The 23,327-nt window shown below is 49.5% G+C and overlaps 1 protein-coding gene across 4 annotated transcripts in view; it reads right to left on the bottom strand.

The window, feature by feature from the left end:
• ACAN (aggrecan) overlaps window positions 1-16,288 on the bottom strand; it is a 69,417-nt gene extending 53,129 nt beyond the window's left edge. For all 4 annotated transcript variants that reach the window (XM_070358236.1, XM_070358238.1, XM_070358237.1 and 1 more), the window contains exon 1: window positions 15,935-16,288. The gene's annotated coding sequence lies outside the window, so the exon portion shown is untranslated. The remainder of the gene's footprint in view (window positions 1-15,934) is intronic.
• Between the last annotated feature and the right edge of the window lie 7,039 nt (window positions 16,289-23,327).

Genomic DNA, 23,327 nt, shown 5'->3' with positions numbered 1-23,327 from the left:
TGGCTTTTGAACTGAGCCTTGAAAGATGTGACGAAGGGGACGACAGAGGAAGAGATGGCAGGATAGCATCACCGACTCAATGGACATGAGTTTGAGTAAACTCCGGGAGATGGTGAAGGACAGGGAAGGCTGGCCTGCTGCAGTCCATGGGGTCGAAAAGAGTCGGACATGACTGAGCGACTGAATGATGACAATGGGCCTGTGGAGGTAGGGGAAGGGCATTCTGGGAGGGTCACATGAATAAAGGTATGGTAAAAGGAGTGGATCCAACTGGTGTAGGATCACATACAGTTAGAAACAAAGCTGGGCCAGATTCTGAAGAGCCTCCATGACTGGGCTAATGAGTTTGGTTTTGTTTTGTAGGTGATGGTGGGGGGCTGTCTCAGGGTTTTGGGGAATGCCCTGATCTTAGGTGTGTATCAGGAGGAAACCACGGCCCCCAGTATCTCTGCTTGCTCTGTGAAGTTCCCATTGCCATCAAGTGCACCCTCCTCCCTCACAGCAGGAGTGCATGCGGCCTATAGCATTTGTCTGTTTCTGCAGGGAGACTGCACCCACTGGGCTATGCACTGGGCTTGTCCATCCTTGGGTCTCCCTTGTCCATGAGCACCTACCCTTCCTCTCAAAATGGCTATAAATTGAAGGTTGAGCCCAAGCTGGGCATGGTGCCCAGCAGCAGTGTGAACAAACAAATCATATCATTCAAGGTTCACAATCGTCCTGGGAGGGGCTCCGTTACTGGTCCTGTTTTTAGAACGGAGGATACAGAGGCTCAGAGCAGGTAAATGACTTACCGTAAATCCTGTAGCCAGGGAACGCTAGACCCAGAATTCAAACCTAGATCGGTCTGACTCCAAAACCAGTGCTCCTAACTAGATCCCTGCTTCCCACGTCCATGCTAGGGATGGGGGCACGTGCTGAGAATGGAACCTGTCACGGGTTTGTTCTTGTCACCCAACGAACCTTGATAATCTGTGCAGTGAAGGGACATTTGTGGTGTGCCTCCCACATGGGGAGACTTCACATTTTGACTCAAAGCACCAAGGCGCCTTGGGGCGGTAGAATGCGCTCAAAACCCAGAGACAGGCAGAGAACTTGCTCTCTGAACTCCTCACAGACCTTTCTGATTCTTGATTTGTTTCAGAACAATTGGAGGAGAGCTGCAAACATTGACATGATAAGATGTTGCACCCCTTTCCCGCTTCCTCCTTTTCCAGCTGTCTCCCATGTGTCCCCAGTTCGCTGCCAGCTGCTCCTGGTGGTATGACTATGCCCTGCAAGGCTGTCAGGACTGTGGTGCCTATTAGCCTCCTGACGGGATGCCAGAGCAGCGACCTTCATGAAAACGCCTTCTAGGGATTCATGCTGTCTGCTGCCTCCCAGCTCCTCCTAGTCAAGGTTTCTTCCTCACGAGAAAGCCAACTTTCCTTTTTCAAAGAATTGATTCTTTTTTTTTTTTTTTTTTTTTAAGCTGTGGTAAAATACAAATAGGGCTTCCCAGGTGGCGCTAGTGGTAAAGAACCCACCTGCCAGTGCAAGAGACGGAAGAGACGCAAGTTCAATTCCTGGGTCAGGAAGAGCCCGTGGAGGAAGGCATGGCAACCCACTCCACATGGCAACCCACTTCAGTATTCTTGCCTGGAGAATCCCTTGGACAGAGGAGCCTGGCAGGCCACAGTCCATAGGGTGGCGAAGAGTCAGACATGACTAAAGCAACTTAGCATGCATGCAAAATACAAATAACATAAAATTTACCATCTTAACTATTTTCAAGTTCAGATATTTTATCATTCAGTGGCATCAAGTGCATTCACATTGTTCGACAACCATCCATTCACATTGTTCCACCATCCATCTTCAGAATTAATCTTGCAAAATGAAACTCTGTACCCATTAAACAAGAACTCCCATTTCTGCTTCCCCCAGCCCCTAGAAACCACCAGGCTACTTTCTGTTTCTATGAACTGGACTTGGACTACTATCTCTCCGTCTGAGGAGGCAAATCTATACTGCTGTCTGGCACAATCTTTAGAGATCATTGTGTGCTATTCCAATTGGGATTTTTCACATCCAATTTTTTTCTGGAATATTTTGTATATCCAGGGAGGCCTTCATGTACTCAGGACTCTCTAGGGTACCACACTGCCTCCAGCATCCTGGGATGCTGTCACATACCCCAGCAATGATCTGCATCTTCAGGGGGTTGGGCTCTAAGGCTGCACACAAGCTGGAACCCAAGTAGGATCAAAACTCCCCTTGAAAATCTCTTAAGAAAGGTGTCCTGGCGGAGTCCTCCCACTAACATTCTCTCCCGATGAGTTGAACGCAGTCATCTTTCTTCCATTACTGCGTGGGACTGTTGTTTCTTTATCTGAGAAGAAGATAAATTTGCTGGCTTGTTAGGAGGGCCAGGATGTATGAGAAATACATATTAAACACTAGATGCACGTGTGATACCTCAAGATCCTCGTGCTCTGAGAGGAACGAGGGGACAGAGGTCAACCCTGGGGACAGCAAATTTGAGCCCCTTGTTTCTGCCTCCCTGGGGACGCGGAGCCGTTAGTGGAGTGGCTGCAGAGTTTCTCACTAAAGCATGCTCTCTCCCAGTGACTGTCACTGCACTGTAGCTGCTTCAAACTCGGGAGAGCTTGATGCCAATTTCCCTGGATGGAAAAATTCACCCGCAGCTGCACAACCAGTAGATGTATGAGGACAAGGAACCAGGGCTCTCTGCATCATGTGACGAGCAGACAGCACTGTCTCCCATCTAAGCTGTGGGCTCTCCTGAAGGTCAAGGAAAACTTTGCATTTCTCCTTTTGTATTCCCTACTGTGTTCAATAGAGAGCCTGGCATGTAGAAGATTCCAATTATGGAAAAACTGTTTACTTACTTAGAAACACATTCACCTTATATGACGGAGCACAAAAAAAAGCAAGTTGCAAAATAATATGTAGAATGAGACTCCATTTCATTTTTATGTAAATCTATTCATGGAAAAAAGACCACAAAGATATACAGAAATGTAACTCTGGTTATCTTCCGGCGGAGAGTTTGCAGTCAATTTTAACTTTTTTCATTTTGAAAGTTTTATTTCCTAAACTTTCTATGTTGTTCACTATTTTTTTTTAAAGGAAAAATGTTTCTAAAAAGAAAATGAAATTTTATGTCCTTAAAAAAAACTTCATTCAAGACAATCACAGAAGAGAATAAACTCCGGTCCTGGAGGCCATTAGGAGAACTGGAGTTTGTGGGTCAAAGCCAACAGACTCCCCAGTGACCAACGTGACAGCCAACTGGGGTTGGGGCGGGTGGAGAGGAGTGTATCAGTGGAGAAAGGCAGAGGGAGAAAGTTCTCTCCATGTTAGAAGTCTTTGAAATCTGCTGGGAAACAGAATTTTCTTCTGTCCCAGTGTTCAACAGACTCTGGACCCACGGTCTTTCTAGCTCATGGCTCCCTCTCCTGGAGGTGTCCCTGAATCTGCCAAATAATCCCCATGAATCAAGGGCATGATGTGCAGGAATAAACAGGGCTTTACACATACACCCTGAAGGACGAGCCCCAGACTGAGGGACAAGCTCTGTGGCTTCTCTTTCTTATGCTAAATGTCAGGGCCTGGTCTGAGAAATTCTGCCTTCTTTCTAGGCAGAGTGTAGGAAACCATGAACTTTACAATCAGATAGTCATGAGTTCAAGTTCTGGAGTTCAAGTTCTGGCCCTACCACTTAACACTGTGCCTCGGTTTCACTATCTTCTATCCATGGGATTCTCCAGGCAAGAATACTGGAGTGGGTTGCCATGACCTTTTCCAGGGGATCTTCCCTACCCAGGGATTGAACCAGCGTCTCTTACATCTCCTGCATTAGTGGGCAGATTCTTTACACTAGCGCCACCTGGGAAGCCCCTCTATAAAACAGAGATAATTAAACCTACGTGTGTGTGTATGTGTGTGTGTGTGTGTGTGTGTATAGCTCGATTCAGGTAATGAGAGGGCATTTATACCCTATGGACTCCACTTGCCCAGCCTCTGGTTAGCATACAGCACTGACCTATTGGATCACTTATTTAATCTGCCTTTCCTGATAGCGGAGAAGGCAATGGCACCCCACTCCAGTACTCTTGCCTGGAAAACCCCATGGACGGAGGAACCTGGTGGGCTGCAGTCCATGGGGTTGCTAACAGTTGGACACGACTGAGTGACTTCACTTTCACTTTTCACTTTCATGCATTGGAGAAGGAAATGGCAACCCACTCCAGTGTTCTTGCCTGGAGAATCACAGAGATGGGGGAGCCTGGTGGGCTGCTGTCTATGAGTTCGCACAGAGTCGGACACGACTGAAGTGACTTAGCAGCAGCAGTTTCCTGATAGAACTTCCTTTACATCTTACAAATGCAAAAAGTGAAAGTGTTAGTCGCTCAGTCATGTCTGACTCTTTACAACTCCATGGACAGTAGCCTGCTAGGCTCCTCTGTCCATGGAATTCTCCAGGCAAGAATATTGGAGTGGGTATTGGAGTGGGTAACCATTCCCTTCTCCAGGGAATTGTCTGGAGCCAGGGATTGACCCAGGTCTCCTGCATTGGTGTATTCTTTACTGTCTGAGCCACCAGGAAAGACCTACTAATGAAGCATAGATCTAAAATATAACAAGAGTCAATAAAGAATGCTATGGGCTGAATTCTGTCTCTCCCCTTGCCCCAAAAGGTATGTTGAAGCTCTAACCCCCAGTACCTGTGAATATGAGCTTATCTGGAAATAGAAGCTTTGCAGATGTAATTTAGTTAAGATAAGGTCATTACAGTGGTTCAATAGGGCTTGCTGCGGTTTCCAGGTATGTCAGGAGGCCTGCGCTAGCTTCAGGGTGCCTGGAAACATAAGGTACTTGCTGCATCTCTCTGGTCCCTTCCTGCTCTGAGCTGTATGACTACTTAAGAGCATAAGTGGGCAGGAAAGCAGCTGATCAACTTCATCTTGGGCAAGAAGAGGCAATCACACGATCATCCAACCCACTGACTCAAAATTCAGGTTCTGAGACACCAGGAATGGGCCCGGGGAACATTCACAATGAACAGCAATTACTGCTTGAGTGCACTTGCTCTGTGCCACACACCTTGGTTTAGCTATGTTATCTTACTTTATCCTTCCAGCAACCTTATGAAGGGAGAGTCAATGTACCCAATTTACGGATAAGGAAACTGATGCACACAAGACTAGTCAACCCTGGTGAAGTCACACCTCTGGTTGAACAGGCCAAACTGGGCCCAGAGCCCTTCAACCTGACTCCACCCCTGGAAAACAGTGGCCTGAGGGATTCCTTGATGAGTCCAGGTGTTAGATGTCATTAGGAAGGACGCTGGAAATAAAATGTAAGTGACAATGCACTGGACCTCCATCACAAAAGAGAGACAAGATGGACTTGGAGTTCAAGGAAGGCCCACAGTGGGTGGGGCCTGACAGCACAGAGCTGGAGGGGAATACTCCTAAGTGTGGATGGTGAAGGCTGAGAAGAGCTGCCCACTGAGGTCTTCAGAATCATGAAGACGCTGAGCTGCAATGCCAGGGGAAACCTTGTCTTGTTCTCCATCCTCTTCCCTGGTGCCTGGCTGGCCGTCTAAAATGTCATGGGGAGTGCTGGGACCCTGCAGCTTGAAAGAGGTACTGGAAATGCAATAAAAGAGCCCATGACCCATGATGGGTAGCCAGTGATAGAACCTGAGGCTCCAAAGGTGTTAGGACCTAAAACAATGTTTATTTCTAAAAGTAGCTGCTCCTCACGATGTTTGAGTCAGCATGAATCATTAAGGAAAGCTTGGAAAGAGAGCAGCCATTCATCTCCTCAGCTGGGCCCCTCTGATGGCAGAACATCAGCTCGCCGGGGTGACTACGCAGAGTCCCTGGGTCCTGGCCGGGGTGGGTGGGGCCGCTGAAGTGGGCGGGGCAGGTGGGAACTGCCCTTAGACAGCTGCCATGTTCAGCAGACAGACCGCTGGGAGCAAGGAAATTGGGCCCTCGTCCCAGCACTGACAGTCACACCTCCAGGCAGGACATATATTTTTCTAGGTTCTGGCTTTCACATCTACGACAAGAGAAAGATGCACCATACAATGGCTTTCAGAAGACATAAGATCTGAGTTGTTCTCATAGAATCTGATGCCGACTCCCATAATCATTGCCCCTCTCAATTCACTTCTGTGGCCTCTGTGGGGTGTCAGAGACACACAACTCCTATGCTGACCCCCTGGAGGATAGTTTGAAAAGCACTGGATAGAAGTCACTCGGCAGACTTTTAATTAATTTTTTTGGCCATGCCATGTGGCACGCGGAATCTTAGTTCCCCGACCACGGATGGAACCTGGGCCCACGGCGGTAAAAGTGCGGAGTCCTAACCACTGGACCACCAGGGAGGTCCCACTCAGCAGACTTTTACTGAGCACCTACTGTGTGGCAAGTGTTTTCCATGTGTTGGAGATAGAAGACAATCAAGATAGACAGGGCTTCTGGTCTTGGAGGGGCTGGGAAGGGGGCAGACAAGCAGAGAGGAAAACAGCCAAGCAGAAACTTTCAGACAGTGATAAGCTGCAAGGAAAATACGACAAAGGGCTGCTGGAGTGTGGGGTTGAGGGTGTCACGTTCTGTATACTGGGTGGCCAAGAAGGCTTCATTGAGGAGGGGACATTTGGACCCGAATGACCAGAAAGAGCCAGCCACACAGAGCCCTGTGGGAAGGGCATCCAGGCAGAGGAGCCCAGGAGGGCAAAGGCTCTGAGGTGGGAATGAAGTGGGAGGCCAGTGGCTGAAGAGGCCAGCAGGAGGCCAGTGGTGGGTGAGGGGAGAGTGTATCACGGAGACCAGCTCCTGAGGGCCTTGGGCTTTATTCTAAGTGTGAAAGGACCACACCGCTAAGGTCTTCTAAGAGCCTCGGCAATCCCCAGAGGGCAGAGGAGGGCCTGACTGCCTGGTGCCTGCATCTATGGGTAGGTTCCTACACTGACACAGGCTTCTTACGGTGACTAAGGAGTAGTCCAGACTAGTGGCCAGTGTCCAGCCACTGCAGTTGCCTGAGCCCTACCTGGTGCTTATCAGAGTCTTGCTGACCCCTGTGGGTGAAGCCCGGGGTGGGGACCCCTGAGGCACTGAGAGAGCAGAGGGAGCTCCTGAGAGCAATGGAGGGTGAGGAGCCTCCTTGACCAATAAAGTCACTCCAGTCCCCCGACGGGGTGACACAGCAGCCCTCTCCCTATGGAACGGGCAGGAAGGACTCAGGTTCTCTCATACCACGGGGACCTTCTCTCTTAAAATGTCAACAAGCTATAGCAGAAGTCATGGCAGGTGGGGCACAGGCAGCAACTGAAATCCAGAACGAGGCTGCGCCAGGGGAATGAAAGGCTGAGGTAAAGGGGTGAAGAAGCCCCCTGACTGGGCTGTGTGGACCTGGGGAGTGGGGTGATACCCACAGATGGAGTGGTGAGGAAGGCGGACAGAGACAGGCAGGGAGACAGGGCACCTCTCTGCTAAGCTCTGGGGCTGCCATTCCCCGCGGCCGGCGCGGGGTGTGCTATTCACAGAGACTTCCAGGAGACTGGCGCCCCCTGGAGTCAGACGGCAGGTAGAGCACACTGGGTCAGGCCTGCAGCCCAGGGGAGGAGATAGGGTGTGGGTGTGTGTGCTGGAGGGAGACCAGCCTGGTCTGGAGACAGAACCCTGTTCAGAGGCACAAGCCAGAGGAGGAGCCAGGGCTCCACCCTCCAGTAAACCACACTGAATGCTCTACCTCTCTCTCTCCTTTTTTTTTTTAATCTAGGGGAAAAAAAGAACTAAAACGAACTCCCAGCAAGACCAGTGTTTAAACAGAAGGTGGCAGGTAGGAGGTGGAAAAGGAGAGGTTGGGTCCAGCTTTGCTCAGACGGTAAAGAATCCTCCTGCCATGCGGGAGACCTGGGTTCGATCCCTGGGTCAGGAAGATCCCCTGGAGGAGGGCATGGCAACCCTCTCCAGTGTTCCTTGCCTGGAGAATTCCCATGGACAGAGGAGACGGGCGGGCTACAGTCCACAGGGTCGCAAATAGTTGGACATGACTGACTGAAGAAACACAACAGTGACTGTGTTTGAGGTTTAGGGCTTTAAGCTCTCCTTGGTGGGGTCCCTCTTGTCCTGGGTTGGCCGCCGGGGCCCTGGTGCTGCAGCTTCATCCCTGCCTCAGCATCAGATCTGGCTGACTGCCTAGATCAGCATCTCCAGGCCGAGAACCTCACTCTGCTCTAGGGAAGAAGAGTGCTCTGGTCACATTCAATGTGAGGAACTTGATGGTGATTTCCAATGCTCATTAGCACGCTGAGAAGTCCTACAAGAAAGGGGTACTTTTTATCCTTGCTTTTTTTTTACATGCAATGCCTATTGACATCTCGGGAAAGAATGTTCCACTTTGGTGAACCCTGGGCTAGCTTCTTCTGACTCTAGAGCAGAATGTACTTTTACATTCAAGTACATTAAATGTACTTTAATCCCGGGTCAAGGACAACTGTATAATGAAAGAATGGTCCCTGTCTCGGGTAGGAGAGAGGATATGTGAAAGTTGCTCAGTTATGTCTGACTCTTAGTGACCCCATGGACTATACAGTCCGTGGAATTCTCCAGGCCAGAATACTGGAGTGGGTAGCTCTTCCCACAGGACAGGGGAGGCAGGCCTCTACTTTCTCATTACTCTAAAGAACAAAGGTAGGGGCAGAGGCTGTAGTTCTATCTGCAAAAAAGGGAGGACAAGTCATACCAAAAGGTAGGGCTAGAGGGAGGGGCTCAGAATCAAATGCAACAAGAGGAACAGTTTTGGGCTTTAAACGAGGGGTTCGGACTAATGGGACTGCATTAGAATCACCTGGGGAGATTTTGAAAAACACAGATGCCTAACCTGCCTCCCCCCAACAATCTCTGGGGAACCCCTGTTTCTCAAAAGCTCCTCCAATGTTTCTGATTCTAGGGACAGAGATTACCTCTGGTGACAGCTTCTAGGCCCCCTTTCCAGTGTCTTGTAAAACGGACAAACATCTGCTGCATCCCTGAGTCATCTTAGAATCCAGGTGTTCCTCTGAGCCATTCGGATAAGCAGGTCAAAAAGAGGGGTTTGGGGAGGAAGGGAGCACCCCTGACGGGGGAGGGAAGTAGTGGTGGGAAGGTCAGGCCAAGATCCAGAGTTTGTTGGGGAAAATGTGGCCTCCATTCCCCCTGACTTTGGACTTTTCTCTACTAATAGGTTTTCTTCCCCAAAACAACCCTGAGACCAGCAAGGACCCTGGAGGGACAGAGCCAGAAGGAGGCCCAACGGTGGGCGATGGGTGGTCCCAGGACACAGTGTGTCCACAGGTAGATGTGATGGCCAGTGTTTCTGTGTCCTAGCACCTCCTGTTACTGGTTTGAATGTGACATGTGACATGGAGGGAGGAGCCTCAGCAGCCTGGTTAAAACCACGACTCTGCTAAGAGCAGCCTGCGCCCCCTCCAAATCCAGTGCCCTCCCCTCTCTGGGACTCAGTCTCCTCCCTTGTATGATGAAGGAGGCAGGGGATTTTTTTTTTTTTCTGGCCATACCTTGCAGCATGTGGGATCTTAGTTCCCTGACCAGTGATTGAACCCATGTCTTGTGCTTTGGGAGTGCAGAGTCCTAACCACTGGATCACCAGAGAAGTCCCAGGCAGGTGATTTAAATTCTCCCTAAGTCCCCCTGTGCTCTGAGGCTTCATGATTCCGAGAAGGCTCAGAGAAATGTGTTCAGGCTCAGTCCCTCAATCATGTCTGACTCTGCAACCCCATGGACTGTGGCCCGTCAGGCTCCTCTGTCCATGGAATTTTCCAGGTAAGAGTACTGGAGTGGGTTGCCATTTCCATCTCCAGGGGATCTTCCCATCCCAGGGATAGAAACCGCGTCTCCTGCATTGGAAGGCAGATTCTTTGCCAGTGAGTCACTTGGATTTCTCAAATCCACCCATTTGGTTAGTGGCTTTTAGTTAGGCCTTAATTTATTTCAACTCCATGTGAGTGACAAATGGTCCCATTTTAAAGAAGGGAAAATGGAGGTATTCAATGACATGCCTGCACTGAGATAAGTCTCTGGGTGCCTGATCCTGATTTGGTCCTCTTTTCAGTTCTGAGGTCCCATTCCTACCTCCCTCTCCCCATGGGGATCCAGCTCTTGGGGATGTCCCCGCTCAGTGGTTGTATCTGCAGTTCCCTCTAGAGGGAGCTGTTGCCTGATGCAGTAGCCTGACCCTAGTAGGCAGTGGGAACCACAGGTCCTGGTTTCTGGCCTTCTGGGGATAGATCAGCAGAGTGGAGGATCCCCATCTGGGTATTGTTGGCACTTTCCTTGTCAAGAATTGAAAGGAGTTTATAGAGCAACGGTCCACTGGTTTGTTCATTCATTTATTCATTCAGCCTGTCTGTGTGTGTCCAGTCCTGGCTTAGACACAATGTACACCAGATACAAAACCAGCTTGGGCTTCACAGGCACCCCCACAAGGCAGCTTCCTAGACAGTAACTTCTCACTAATCTGGACCTGTGAAGGCAGGCCTTAGTATCTCTATTTTACAGATAAGGAAACTGAGGCTCAGAGAGGTGAAGCAATTTTCTCACATTGCACAGCACAGTTTATGTGACTCCAAGTCCAGGGCGCCTCACAGTGGAGAATGCACACCCTGGGCTTCTTGCTGAAGCAAAGCCTTCCCCATCTTCTCACCCCTTGCTGAGAGCTATATGTATGAGGAGGAGGAGCTGACCCCCCACCCCTGCAAGCAGAAGGCATTACTATGGCAACCGTGCTCCAAACAGCAACCTTCTTGGACCTCATAATCACATGTCTACACAGGCTGATGCAGTAACTTTCCAGAGTGGGACCTTTAAAAACCTCAGATAATAATAACAGCTGCTATTTATTGTACTGTATGTCAGCTCCTTTATTTGCTTTATCTTGAATTCTCTCAAACTATCTCACAAGCCCCATTTCATAGGCGCAGAAACTGAGGCTCAGAGCAGATGACTTGCCCAAGTGCTTGTAGCTAGGATTTCAACTTGGATCTGGGCCACCAAAGTCCAAGTTATCTCTACTTTACCTCTGTGGTCCTGGCTCTTTTTTTCATTTGTTGTCTGCTCTTACTCACCTGCCACACTCTCTTTTCTTGCCCTCCTACCCCCGGCTTACTTTCTTGCTGTTAGACACAGTCGGACATGGCCTGACCCAATGGCTAAGTGACAATCTGGACCAGGGTTTCTTAATCTCGGCACTATTGACATTTGGGGCTGGGTGATTCTCTCTTGTTGAGGCAAAGACACTGTCCTGTGCGTCATACATATTCAGCAGCATCCTTGGTCTCTGCCCACTAAAGGTCAGCAGACAGTATCATTCCTCTCTCACAGTGACAACACTAAGTATCTACAGACATGACCAAATATTCCTGGGGTGCACAACAGCTCTCCAGTTTAGAACCACTGTCTTATAGAAATGAGGAGTCAGGGTCAAGTTGATTATAACCTGCCTTCCCCATTAGACCATGGGCAGCTGGAGGGCAGGAAGAGCGAACTGTTTGATGTACTGCTGTGTTATCCACACCTACTGTAGTGCCTGGCATGTGGCAAGTGCTGCTGAAAGAATGAACGAATGAGTGAGGTTTCCATGAACATGGTATGTTTCAGGATGAGGGCCTGAAGGGTGATGTTCCCATCCAGATCCTCATCGACCTGCAGGGGCTGGTGCACAGTACCTTTTCCTTTTTAGGCCTCAGTCTCCCTTAGCCATCTCTTAAATGAGGGTCCTCCCTGGCCCTGAAGCCTGGACATCAGTGGTCTGCAAACTGCCACGTTCCATCTCTGAGGCCCAGAGTCCAGGGGCTGAGAAGAGTCTCAGCCCTGGACAGAAGAGAGGCTGTCTCCCCACAGGCTGGACACTGAGATCTGCCCAATCTTGAGTTTCTCCTTCTTTATCCACGCTCCTCAAGTCAAATCAATTACAGAGAGACAGGCAAGTGCTCCCCCCCTTGCCACACCCCCCCCCAAGACCCCATGCAGTAGAGGTGGCTCCTTTTCAGAGTGTGTGTCTTAAAAGGAAAAACATGTAACCTCAAAGGTAACCAAATATCCCGATCATGGTGCCCAGCACCACACACCCCAAATCCACCTATTCATGAGTTTAACAAAAAGCTTCTTTAGGGTACACTGTAAGGCCATTGAGAGGGAGAAAAGTCGCCTCTTACACACCCAGGCCAGCCCGCAGGGCCGCCCTCCCAGCACACACACTCACACACACACATACTCGGGCCGCTTACAAGAAGGCTCTGAGTTTTTAAAAGTAAACCCTACCGTTTCCGCTCTTGCCCTGGATTCAACTTTTGAAAAAAGGAACTGTTTTACCGGTTTCCCTACAAATTCCCCCTTTTTCTGGTCCTCCCTTTGCCTCAATCCCGTGCCCTCCCCCGAACCCTACTTTCGCCCCGCCCCCAGCAGCTGATCTTTTGCAGCCCCTACCCCAGCTCCCCAGGGCAGATGCCACACAGACAGCCTGGCCTTTGCCCCCTGGAACAGGGCTTTCTTAAGGGGGGCAGTAAAGCTCCCATCAAATATGATGGGAGCATGGCCAAGAGGTGGCCTGGTGAGAGCAGGAGAGGACAGCTCCTGTTTCAAGATGTGTTCCCATCCATAGATGCCCCCTTCCCTTTCCAAAGGCAGCCAGCTAGCCCTGTCCCCTTGCCTGCTCCACTTGTAAGCAGGCCTGTCCTCTTCCTTGAACTTGCCCTTCACTCCCACCTCCAGCTTCCATCTTCCAAGATATTTAAGGGTCTTGTTCCTACAAGTGCAGCAAGGATGCCCCAGTGCCTGCCAGCTGGGGCCATGAGGCAGGAGTTTCTCAGAAACGAAACATCATCGGGACCAGAGGCTTTCCAATTCTTTTGATCGCAACCCGCAGTGAGAAATACATTATGCAAATACCAAATTTGTGTATATTAATGCATATACACGTAGATTGTCAACACAAATATGCTTCTGTAGAACTGCAAAGTATATATCAGAAAGCAAAGTTTCTAGAAGCAATACTTACCTTTGCAGCATGGGAGACACTATTCCTATTTCATTAAACTGCCACTAAACTGGTTTCAAAACTGGCAGTTGGACAACTTCTGTGCTAAATCTTCTTGTGGGAACAGACTAAAAATGACACTCCTAACTGGGGCCCATGGGCTTCCCTTGGCTCAGCTGAGGTCTTCCTAGCATCTAACAAGAGGGGCCTTGAGAGGGACCAGGTTCTAGAAGGGATCGTTAAAAAAAAATCCACATCAAAAGTTGGACACATGGTCTTTCACTGAGACAGATTTGGGACCCTGGGGTGGAGGGAGTGGCTAGAAACCGCTAGAGGAGAGGAATTCAGGTTTGTGGTGCCTGCTGAGAGCTGAACAAGGCATTATATTATGTCTTTTAATCCTCACAAAAATCCCCAATTGGAGGTTTTCCTCCCCTTTTTAGAAAAAATAAAACTGAGTCTTAGGGAGGCTAAGTAAGATAAAGTCATGTGGCCAGTAGCTGGCTGAGCTGGGATTTGAACCCGGGTCTGCCTTGGCCGGCAGGCTTCTCAGCCACATGGCTCTTCTCTACCAGCTCAGGAGGTGAGCTCTGTCTTGAATTCCAACTCTGACTGGGGAGTCTGACAGGCGATTCTGGGTCTGTGAGGATGGAGAAACGCCCCAGCTCAGCAGGTGGGGGTGCAGGCTGCCTGGGATGGGACTGTGCGTGTGAGAGGATGACACAGGCAAAATGTGTGCATGGGTGTGAGGAAGGGCTCAGACAGCGCAGTTTCTCATCCCTTAAACACACAGGCTCCCCACCCAAAGAAGTAATAATATATGTTTTCCCCTTCTGAATTCTTAGCTGTTGAAAAGGGCTTTCAACAATAAAAGGGCTTTCAATAATAAAAGGGCTTTTTATTATCTGAGGGCTTTCAGATAATAAAGGGAGAATCCCAATTTAAGTATGAAATTCACTGAAAATTTCTGGTGAAAGAAAACCTTCGACTTTATATTAAAATCAGTAATAATAATAATATCAAACAGCTTTGCGTGCTTGTCCAGGGGCAGGCACTGTGCCAAGAGCTTTGCTTGGGTCACGTCAAACCTTCCGTTTACAGAGGACCCCCTCTGGGCCAGCACGGAGCACAGAGCCTGGTACCTAGGTGGCGCTTGCAGATATCAGAATGAATGAATGTACCCGGCATTGAACTAGAAACTGCACAGAAGTACAACTAATTTAAACACAACTCTATGTCACCTGAGGAATTCCAGTATTTCTCTGAGAGATATTTTCTTCCTTTTGAATATTCCTTCATCCAAAACTTTTTAAACTGGAGAGATCTTTTGTTCTGTACTTTTATCTTTCAGGTTACAATCATCATTTCCCCTCACCCCACAAGCCTTTGCCTTTTCTCCCCTATTGCCTTTCCATTCCTGGGTAGTCTCTTCCTGGCCCAGTGATTGACAGGTCAACACTCTTACATCAAACTGAGCCTTGTCAGCCCCTTTGCCCAGGAGCTCAGGCAACCTGACTGTCCTGTCTCCTTGGCAACCCTTAAGGCAAGGAAGAAAGAGAAGGATTTGATCCCAGATGTCTGGACCCTTCAGTCAGGACTAATGATCCATTGATTGTGGCCTCAGAAAACCTACATTCTAGTCCTACCCCTGCCCCTTAGTCATTTCTGGAATCACTTTCCCTCAGAGATGAGGGTGTTTCCAAGGCTCAGGGTTCCCCCAGACTGTCAGACACCCACCCACTGCAGCATCCAAGACCTGAACCATCACACTAACCCAATTCAGCTTTGCATATTCCTCTCTTTCCTCCTGGCAGCCAGCCACTCCCACAGTATTTACGCATCAATCAAAATGCACAGCCCTGGGCTCCTTAGTGGTGAAACCCTCGAAGAATCCCATCAGAACCCCGCTTATGACTGCAAGGAGGAGAATGATGAAAAAGTTTGGGTTGGATGCTGTCCCCTTATAAGAGACAACTCCCACTCCTACAGTCTGCTCTAGCCTAGGACATGGGTTCCACTGACATTGACAACTGCCTACCCAACCCCAGGGGTAATGGGGGTTACCCCATCCTGCTCCACCGTCACTGGCTTCTCCTGTAGGGGAACCTAGAGATGGAAAGGCTACCTGTGGCCCCGGGTCCTCATCTATCCTCTTCTTCCTTGAGGAATTCTCCTCCTGGGTAGCATGTTCAGAGCACTGCTCTTGGCTCTCTTGTGGGCAGCTCAGGCGCCCTGTCCCAGGTTCTGCCAATTCCTGCTGGCTTTTTCCCCACCTCCAGGTGCCCAGTGGCCAAGGAAGTGGGACCAAATGGGGGAGTTCTCTCAGCCTCTGCTTAGGCACCTGCTGGGTACCTGGCACAATGCCTTGTCATTTCATTTAGTGTCTAACCACTCTGCTGTCAGGAAGCCTCCTCTTTCCCCTCTGACAGAGGACAGGCCAAGGCTCCGGAAAATGAAGCATCTCCCCACCCCTTTCAACTCAAAAGTAGCCCAGCGGGATTGGGACCCACAGTTCTCTGACTCTGAAGCAGCTACTCTGTCCATTACGGCTCCTCCCAGACCCTCGGGCTTGAAAACAGACGGGAGTTTGGAGCGAAGGCTCCTTTGCTCTCTCTTCCTTCATTCTGGGGACCGGGAGCAAGAGCCCCCCTCACGTGTTCCCTAGCCCCATCCACGCTGAGTCTGCAACAGCCGGAAAGTTTGCCCAAGTCCATTGCGGACGCAGCGGGTGGACGTCGGGGGTCCGCAGCACACGCCTCCGGGGAGAGGGGGAGACCGAGGCAGGGCAGCCTCCGGCACAGAGGGGGAGCCACAGCACCTCCCCCGGCTCGCCAGGCGCGCTGGGAGAGCCTCCCTCTGGAGGGCAGGAGACGGTTACCTTCAAGAGTTGGGCTTCCTTCTCCAAGAACTTCAGTCCCATACACTTGGCGAGACAGCGGGGCTCCTGGGGCCGGGATGCCCGGGTCTGGCCGCGCCGCGGGGGAGACGCTCTGGGCGGGCGCTGCGCACCCCTCCTCCTGCCGGCGTCCTGTCCGCAGGTCCCCTCGGGCGGTGGCCGCAGCGGCGGCGTCTGGGTAGCGGAGTCCCGGCCGGCCTGGGGAAGGGATGCTGAAAGGCGCCCGGAGCCCCCTGACACCCGTGTCAGATGCCGGCCGGCGAGGGTGCTGAGAGAGAGACCTTGAGCAGCGCCGCGCGCGTCCTCAGCTCTGCGAGCCCCTCTGGAGCGGCGGGAAGGTAGGTGGGCGGGCGGGCGGGCGGGCACGGCGCGCGGTGACACATACATAGGGGCGGGCGGGGGAGGGGAGGACCCCGGAGGGGGCGGGAGGGGGCGAGCGCGAAGGGAAACCCCACCCCCGGGGGACCCGAGGGGCGGCCGACAGGGGGAGGGGAAGGCAGAGGCTGCTGGAGCGCGCTGGACCCCGGCTCCGGTCCGGCGCGCAGCGGGGGAAGCCGCCCGGCGCGCAGGGCGCCAGAGGAGCGCTCCCCACGGCGGCGCGGCCCCAGCAGCCCCGGGGCCCGCGGGAGGACGGCGGCGCGGGAAGGGCTGGAGGGCCCCGCGTCTGCAATGCGGTCGGGCCGCTCCGCAGTCGGAGGGGGCCCCGGAGGGCCGCACCGGCACTGGCAGTCCCCGGCGGGCTGGGCTCCGCGGCCGCCGCGGCCGGACCGGCCTCCCAGGCGCGCGCGCAGGGTCTGCGGCTGATGCTCCGCAAGATGCGATAGCGAGGGGCGCGGCCCCCTGCTCCCCGGCCGCGCTCCGGAAGGACCCTCCTGGGGAACTGGCTGAAAGTTTTTGGGGATGGGGTGCTCCGAGAAGGCAGGCGAGTACGGAGGGGCAAAGGAGGTTAGGGGACTGCGAGGAGGCATGCTAGGGGCTGGAAGCCTCAGCACCAAAGGCTGAGGGTCTTCACAATCCAGGAGAGACAGACAAGGATATATTTCAAACGGAGCAGGAATTCTCCAGTAGCTGCAGACACCCCCCTCCTTAATTTTGATTCCAGGCAAAAGAATAAAAGAACTAACAGCATTTGAAGACCTTCTGTGAGCTGGTTGCTTAATACACATTAATATCTCATTTAATTTTCCCAAAGAGCCCAAGGAGATACATATTACAACTACTTTACCTCCCGCAAAAAAAAAAAAAGTTGAAAACTGAGGCTCAGAGGGTGATGGAATTACCTCTCAAGGCGGGGTCTGAATTCATACCCAAAGTCACACTCTCTTTGCTGCTATGCGAGCTGTTGGTTCAGCCTCAGCACTTTTGGGGGACGCAGGCTGGCTAGTGGCCTTCAGCATCCTTAGGGAGGAAACTGCTGGTGACTGACATAAGATTTAGCGGCCTTGGTCAGTGTGGTAGAAGCCGCTAGACCCATCACTGGGTAGGGACTGAATGGAGAAGCACAAGGGGTGGGATCTTTGTGGGCTGCCCAATACGGAGATAATAGACCCAGTTTTTCCTCGATTAAAGGGGGCCAGACTGCCTCAGTTTCCCCAGTGTGACTTCTCTAGAATTGTGTGGATACTGGCCCTGACCCAGCACATTCTCTGGAGCTGCCCCCAGCCCGCCACCCCTTCCCTGTCCTGGGCCTGAGGAGGGTGTGGTGCCCAGTCCATCCACTAGTCCTGGGAGCTGGGGCTATAAGGCGTTCCATTGGTTGCCGGCTCTGACTTCATCTCTGTTCTACCTGAGTCTGTTGGTTTTTCTGAGTCAGGTATCTAAGTTGCAGAACACTTTGAGCACAGCTGACAAGATGGTGCTCAGAACTCCTCACAGGCAAACAGTGTCTTTGGGATGAAATCTGACTAGTTACTGACCTCAGTGTCCAGACCAGAGGAAATGATCCTTCTAGAAAAAAGACAATCCTTAAAATTCAAACAGGAAGGTCATGGATTCCCCCTGTCAGTATTCACTCAGCTGATGCTCTCTGGTGAGAACAAACCATACCCTCATTTGTGAAATGGGTCATTTCTGACAGATATCTCAGGACAGGTGGGGCTAGTGAAAGTGAAAGTGAAGTTGCTCAGTTGTATCTGAGTCTTTGCGACCATGTGGACTTTGGCCTACCAGGCTCCTCCATCCATGGGATTTTCCAGGCAAGAATACTGGAGTGGATTGCCATTTCCTTTTCCAGGGGATCTTCCCAACCCAGGGATGGAACCTGGGTCTCCCTCATTGCAGGCAGATGCTTTACCATCTGAGCCATCAGGGGAGCCAGGGGCTAGTGAAGGATAATTCAGGGACAAATATTAATTAGGTAGTTAATCTTTGTAATGAAGGGAATGAATGTTTATTGATCATCTAGATTGTATCGAGGCTAGAAAGCATATACTAGACACCTATTGCGTGCCAGACACTGCTTGATACCACAGCCTGGCAGGTGGTTCTTATTCCCATTTTACACAGCAAGAAACTGAGAGGTAGTGAATGAGTGCAGGTTGGCATGACTCCACACTGCCTGCCCTTACAGGCTACAGAAAACCCAGCATGATGGGAAAGCATTTGAACATTTTAAAGACCGTGTTCAGCAAATCAAAGGACCTGAGTGTCTGAAAGCCCTTGGTGGCATATGGACATTCCCCCATTCCATGCAGGTGTCTACACAAGAGAACTTCTTGTGTAGTATTTCTGATCCTGGTTTTCCCTCCTCTGTTGAACGCTTTGTAGTTTGCCCCCTGCCTTTTCCAGGCCCTGACCCAGTCTGCTGTCATTGGGAAGTTCTAACCTCTTGCTGCTCAGACTTATTGACACACTAGCTGGGTCAGCTGGAGCTTTTTGGAAATGCAGACCCTCAGGCCCACCCCAGACTCAGGATCTGCTTTTTAATAAGGCCCCCCCAGGTGTCTTCTGTATCTGCTTAGGTTTGAGAAGCATCTTTCAGCAGGTTTACTCATTCAGTCACAAAATCACAGAACAAGAGAATCTCTGAGCTAGGAAGAGCTCTCAGAGAATGTTGAGGACAACTTTTTCTGGGTCTGCACTTGGGCTGGGGCTGATTTCTAGGACAGGGCACATGAGACAGCCCTTCTAGGATGCCCTGGCTCTATATCCCAGTTTTTATGGCAGTGTGTCACTTGACCCCAAGATTTGGTGGCTTAAGTCACTGTCTCTCATAGTTTCTATGGATGAGGAATTTGGGAGAAGCTAGCCCAGGCAGTTCTGGCTTGGGCCATCTCATGACGTTGTGGTCAAGACATTAGCTGCAGCTCCATCATCTGACGACTTGAGGCTGGAGGATCCAGGTCTCAGGTGGCTCACTCACATGGCTTGCAAGTTGGTATTGGCTCTTGGCCAGTGGCTTCAGGTCATCTCTGGATGGGCCCTGCCAGTGGGACTCCCTCATGGCATGACACCTGGCTTCCATGACAGTGAGTGATGCAGGAGCCCAAGGGGAAGCCACAATGCTTTTATGCCCTAGCTTTGGAAGTCATAGATGGTCATATTCACTGTAGATTGTTGGTCACATAGAGCCAGCCCTGAATTTGTGTGAGAAGGGACATACAAAGGTGTGAATATAGGTCTGGGGATAGCTGAGAGGCATCTTGGAGGCTGGTTACCACTCTCCATTAAACTGACTCTTAGAGGATGGCCAGTCTCCTGGTCCGTGTAACTGTATTACCATGGAGTGCTTGTTATTGACCCTGCCATGGTGATGCCATGTAAATGCCTCACCAGTTCAAGTATAAGGTGTTTGCAGAATTCCTCTGAAGCATCTTTCCAATACTCCTGTATGAGTGAGTGTTCTAGCTTGCCCTCCGACAACAGATTTGTCCCAATCTCTGTAGGAAAGGCTTCATTTAGCCCAAGAGGAGTTTCTATGTCCACACATCCTTCAACTATTTCCTGAAAGCGTTTCCTTCTGGGTTCCTCACTCTCTGGAAACTCCTGTTTGTGGCTGTCCCTCTGATGTGTAATTCTCAGCATTGGAGCCCAAGTTCGGCTGTGTACTGACCAGGGCAGAGCCAAGACAACCTTCCCCTCTCACCATTTGGGCATTTCGCACCTGCCGATGCTGCCAGAGATCGTTGAGTCTCTCATTCAAGTACTAACCAGGCCCGACTCTGCTTGGGTTCCGAGATCAGACTGGGTCAGGTGGTGTGGTTGTAGACAAGTTTGTTGAGTCTTGGTGCTACGTCATGCTTTTGGTTGATACTGAAACTTGTGGACAGTTAAAACCATCAGACTGTTCTCATGCCGGCCACCACAAAAGAGCTTATCTCAAGCAACAAAACAGGGTTGAGGAGAGGAAGGGTCCCTGTGTGTTCAAGAGCTATAGGACATGAATCCCAGTTCTGGAACAGACATCTGGAGCAAGTTGTGTAACCTCACTGGGTCTTGATGTTCTCATCTGTAAAATGGAGCAAACTTATGGAATTTTTATGAGAATTAGAATAAGAACTGGGATGTCAGCACTGAGCGAATGATCTAGCTCAAGGTGCAAGGTGGTTAGTTTTCTTCTCTGGTCCCCTTCACTGCCGTTTGATGTCCTTGAATAAGTGCATTCTCTTCTGTCTGCTGGGCTCTGGGTTTGTGAAAGAAGTTAAAAATACTCACCTCCTAGAGCGTGGCAATGATTAATACTATGTGTAATGTGTGTAGAAAACATTGTGATCCTTTTTGGAAGCAAAGGACCATAGCAATATGGTATAGAAATAACCTTCTTATAGCAGAACTGTGGGCCAGGAAGCCAAGTCTTCTGAGAACTAGTGGAACATTTGAAAAGTGTTTTATTTCTTCAACACTGTGTGAGTGATGAACTCAGAGGGAAAGGTTCTAATAATAAAGAGCATGGGGTACATTAATGAAACACAGTTCCACACAGGACTGTGTGGAACAATGATGTACAGTAACAGCAAAGTGCTGTGTCACTTAAGACATAGAAGTTGAAGGACGCGCTTAAGGAAACTCTGATTTCTTGAAGACTCAGTTTGATTTTTTTTCCCCCTGAATTCATCACAGATTCTATTTTCAATAAACCCTGCCATTTATAAAAGAGGAAGTCGTGGCAAACATTTCACTCGTGACTCACTTGTGCGTTATTATTGAGGATACGCAGGGAGTGATGCTGATTGAGGTGTTAATGTGTTGGTTTCTACCATCGTAGTCACCATCATAGCATCATCACCATCACCAGTTACAATAGGTTTGGGGTAAGAAGAGGGATAGAAGGATGCTTCTCTAGGTAATTCCAGACCCCACAGCTCTCGGAGCCTCCCCATCTTATCTCTTCATCACCCTGAATCCTATGGGGCATCTCCCACACCTGGACCTGAGCTGGCTCTTCTGTGTTTTCCCCTTTATTCCAGCCATCAGAGTCTTTAGAATTGACTGCCAGCCCTTGTCACATTGGGCTTGATCTTTTTATTTTCTTTCACTGATAAATATTGTGTCATTCTGGAGAGATTTTCCTAGATTTTTACACCTTTTAGTAGAGAAACAAAATTGGTATCATATGAACAAATAAAATAACCCTAAACAAATGCTTGCTAGAAATGAAACATAAGAGGGACAGACAGCAAACTCCATAGTTTGAAAATGACCTGCTAAGACACAGGCATGACTTTTCCCCACAAAACCTGGCACTCATTTGGTATACAGTGCTGGGGGATAGTCCTCTTGACATTTTAGTTACTCTTCTTCATCTATTCGGCTTCTTACTGTGTATTCCTTCACGAGCAGAAAACCCAGAATACATAAGGGGACAAAGCTGTATTTCAGCATATTATTTTTTATTCTTAGGACTTTTACTGGTTAGCATTTTAATCTTGAAAGAATCATAAAAACAGGCATAAAAATAGGCATTATTAAGATGCTGGAGGGCTGTCTGACTAGTCTCAAAATTTCAAGTTTAAAAAAAAAGGGATTTCAGTTTCTTCATGGGTTAGCACAGCGTCATCATCATAGTAATATTTATTGGTGTGTTTATTTATTTGTCATTTATTTATTATTATAAAACACACATAAAATTTATCATTTTAACAAATTAAAATATACAGTTCAGTTCCATGGTATTAAGTAAATGCACACTGTTGTACACCCATCCCACATCCATTTCCTGAACTTTTTTGTCTTCACAAATTGAAACTCTATACCCATTAAACAGTAAACTCCCCATGCCCTCTCTCCTCCCAGTGCCCGGCAACCACCAGTCTACTCTGTGTCTTTATGAGTCCAACTACTCTAGGTAGCTCGTATGACTGGAATCACACAGTGTCAGTCCTTTATTGATGGCTTGTTCACTTAGCATAATGTCTTTAAAGTTCATCCATGTTGTAACTGGTGTCAGACTTTCTGTTTTTCACAGTAATATTTACTGGGTATTTACTATGTGCCAGGACCTGTGCTAAATGCTTCGTTAAACCTCACAATGACTCAGTGAGGTCTTGTTGGCTTTATTTCACTGATGAAGCAATTGAGGACAGGGAAGCTGCTCAGGTTCATGTTGTTGCTAAATGATAGGACCAGGCACTAACCCAGGCCTCCTGGCTTCAGAACCCTCATACTTAAAATGCTAATATCAGTCTTTTATTGAGCACCTAGTATGTGTCTGGTACTAGGCATTATACCATTTTCCCTTTCCCTTTCTTTCTTTTGCTGTATCATTTACATAGACTGAAGTGCATCTTCAGTATACAATCAGTGAATTTTTTCACATCTACAAACACCATAGTAATCACAACCAAATCAGGATGTAGAGCATTCCCTTGTTCATCTTCTAGTCAATAGCTCCCCCCTCCCCACCCCCCTGGAGATGACTGTTCTGACCTCACCGATGGACCAATTTTGTCTATTTTTTACTTGAGAAAAATGTCATCTTCCCATGAGTACTCCTTTTTGTTTGGCTTCTTTTACTCAAACCAGAGGCAAACTGGAGAGGGTGTGGCCTGTCCAAAGAGACAGCCACCAGCCACTAGCCAGCTCCACCTGAATGTTGCCGTTTAGGAGTTCAGGCTGCACGTTGCTGGGTCATGTCCTAGCAATGGTAATAGTAGCCATAGTCGTTGTTGTTGTTTTCCTTGAGAAACCAAATTTCTAGATCTTTATGGGATATCAATGGTGATTAACTTAAACATTTAAAATATAGTATGTGTCAAAACACTGAAGGATCAGCAAAATTCATCTATGGGTGGTTGGATAAATACTATGATGATGAGAATGGACAAGAAAGGACATCCGAAAGGGAGAATCAAAGACACTGGATGCTGAGGGAGAGAGAGAAGCAGGAATCAAGAATGGTCTCAACCTTCTGAAGCTGAATGACCGGGAATGGGGAGTC

This window comes from Bos mutus, chromosome 21, assembly GCF_027580195.1.
Source record: "Bos mutus isolate GX-2022 chromosome 21, NWIPB_WYAK_1.1, whole genome shotgun sequence".
In the NCBI taxonomy this organism is placed as follows: Eukaryota; Metazoa; Chordata; class Mammalia; order Artiodactyla; family Bovidae; genus Bos; species Bos mutus.
Note: the sequence above shows the minus strand (reverse complement) of the source record. Positions and strands in the feature narration are given on the sequence as shown.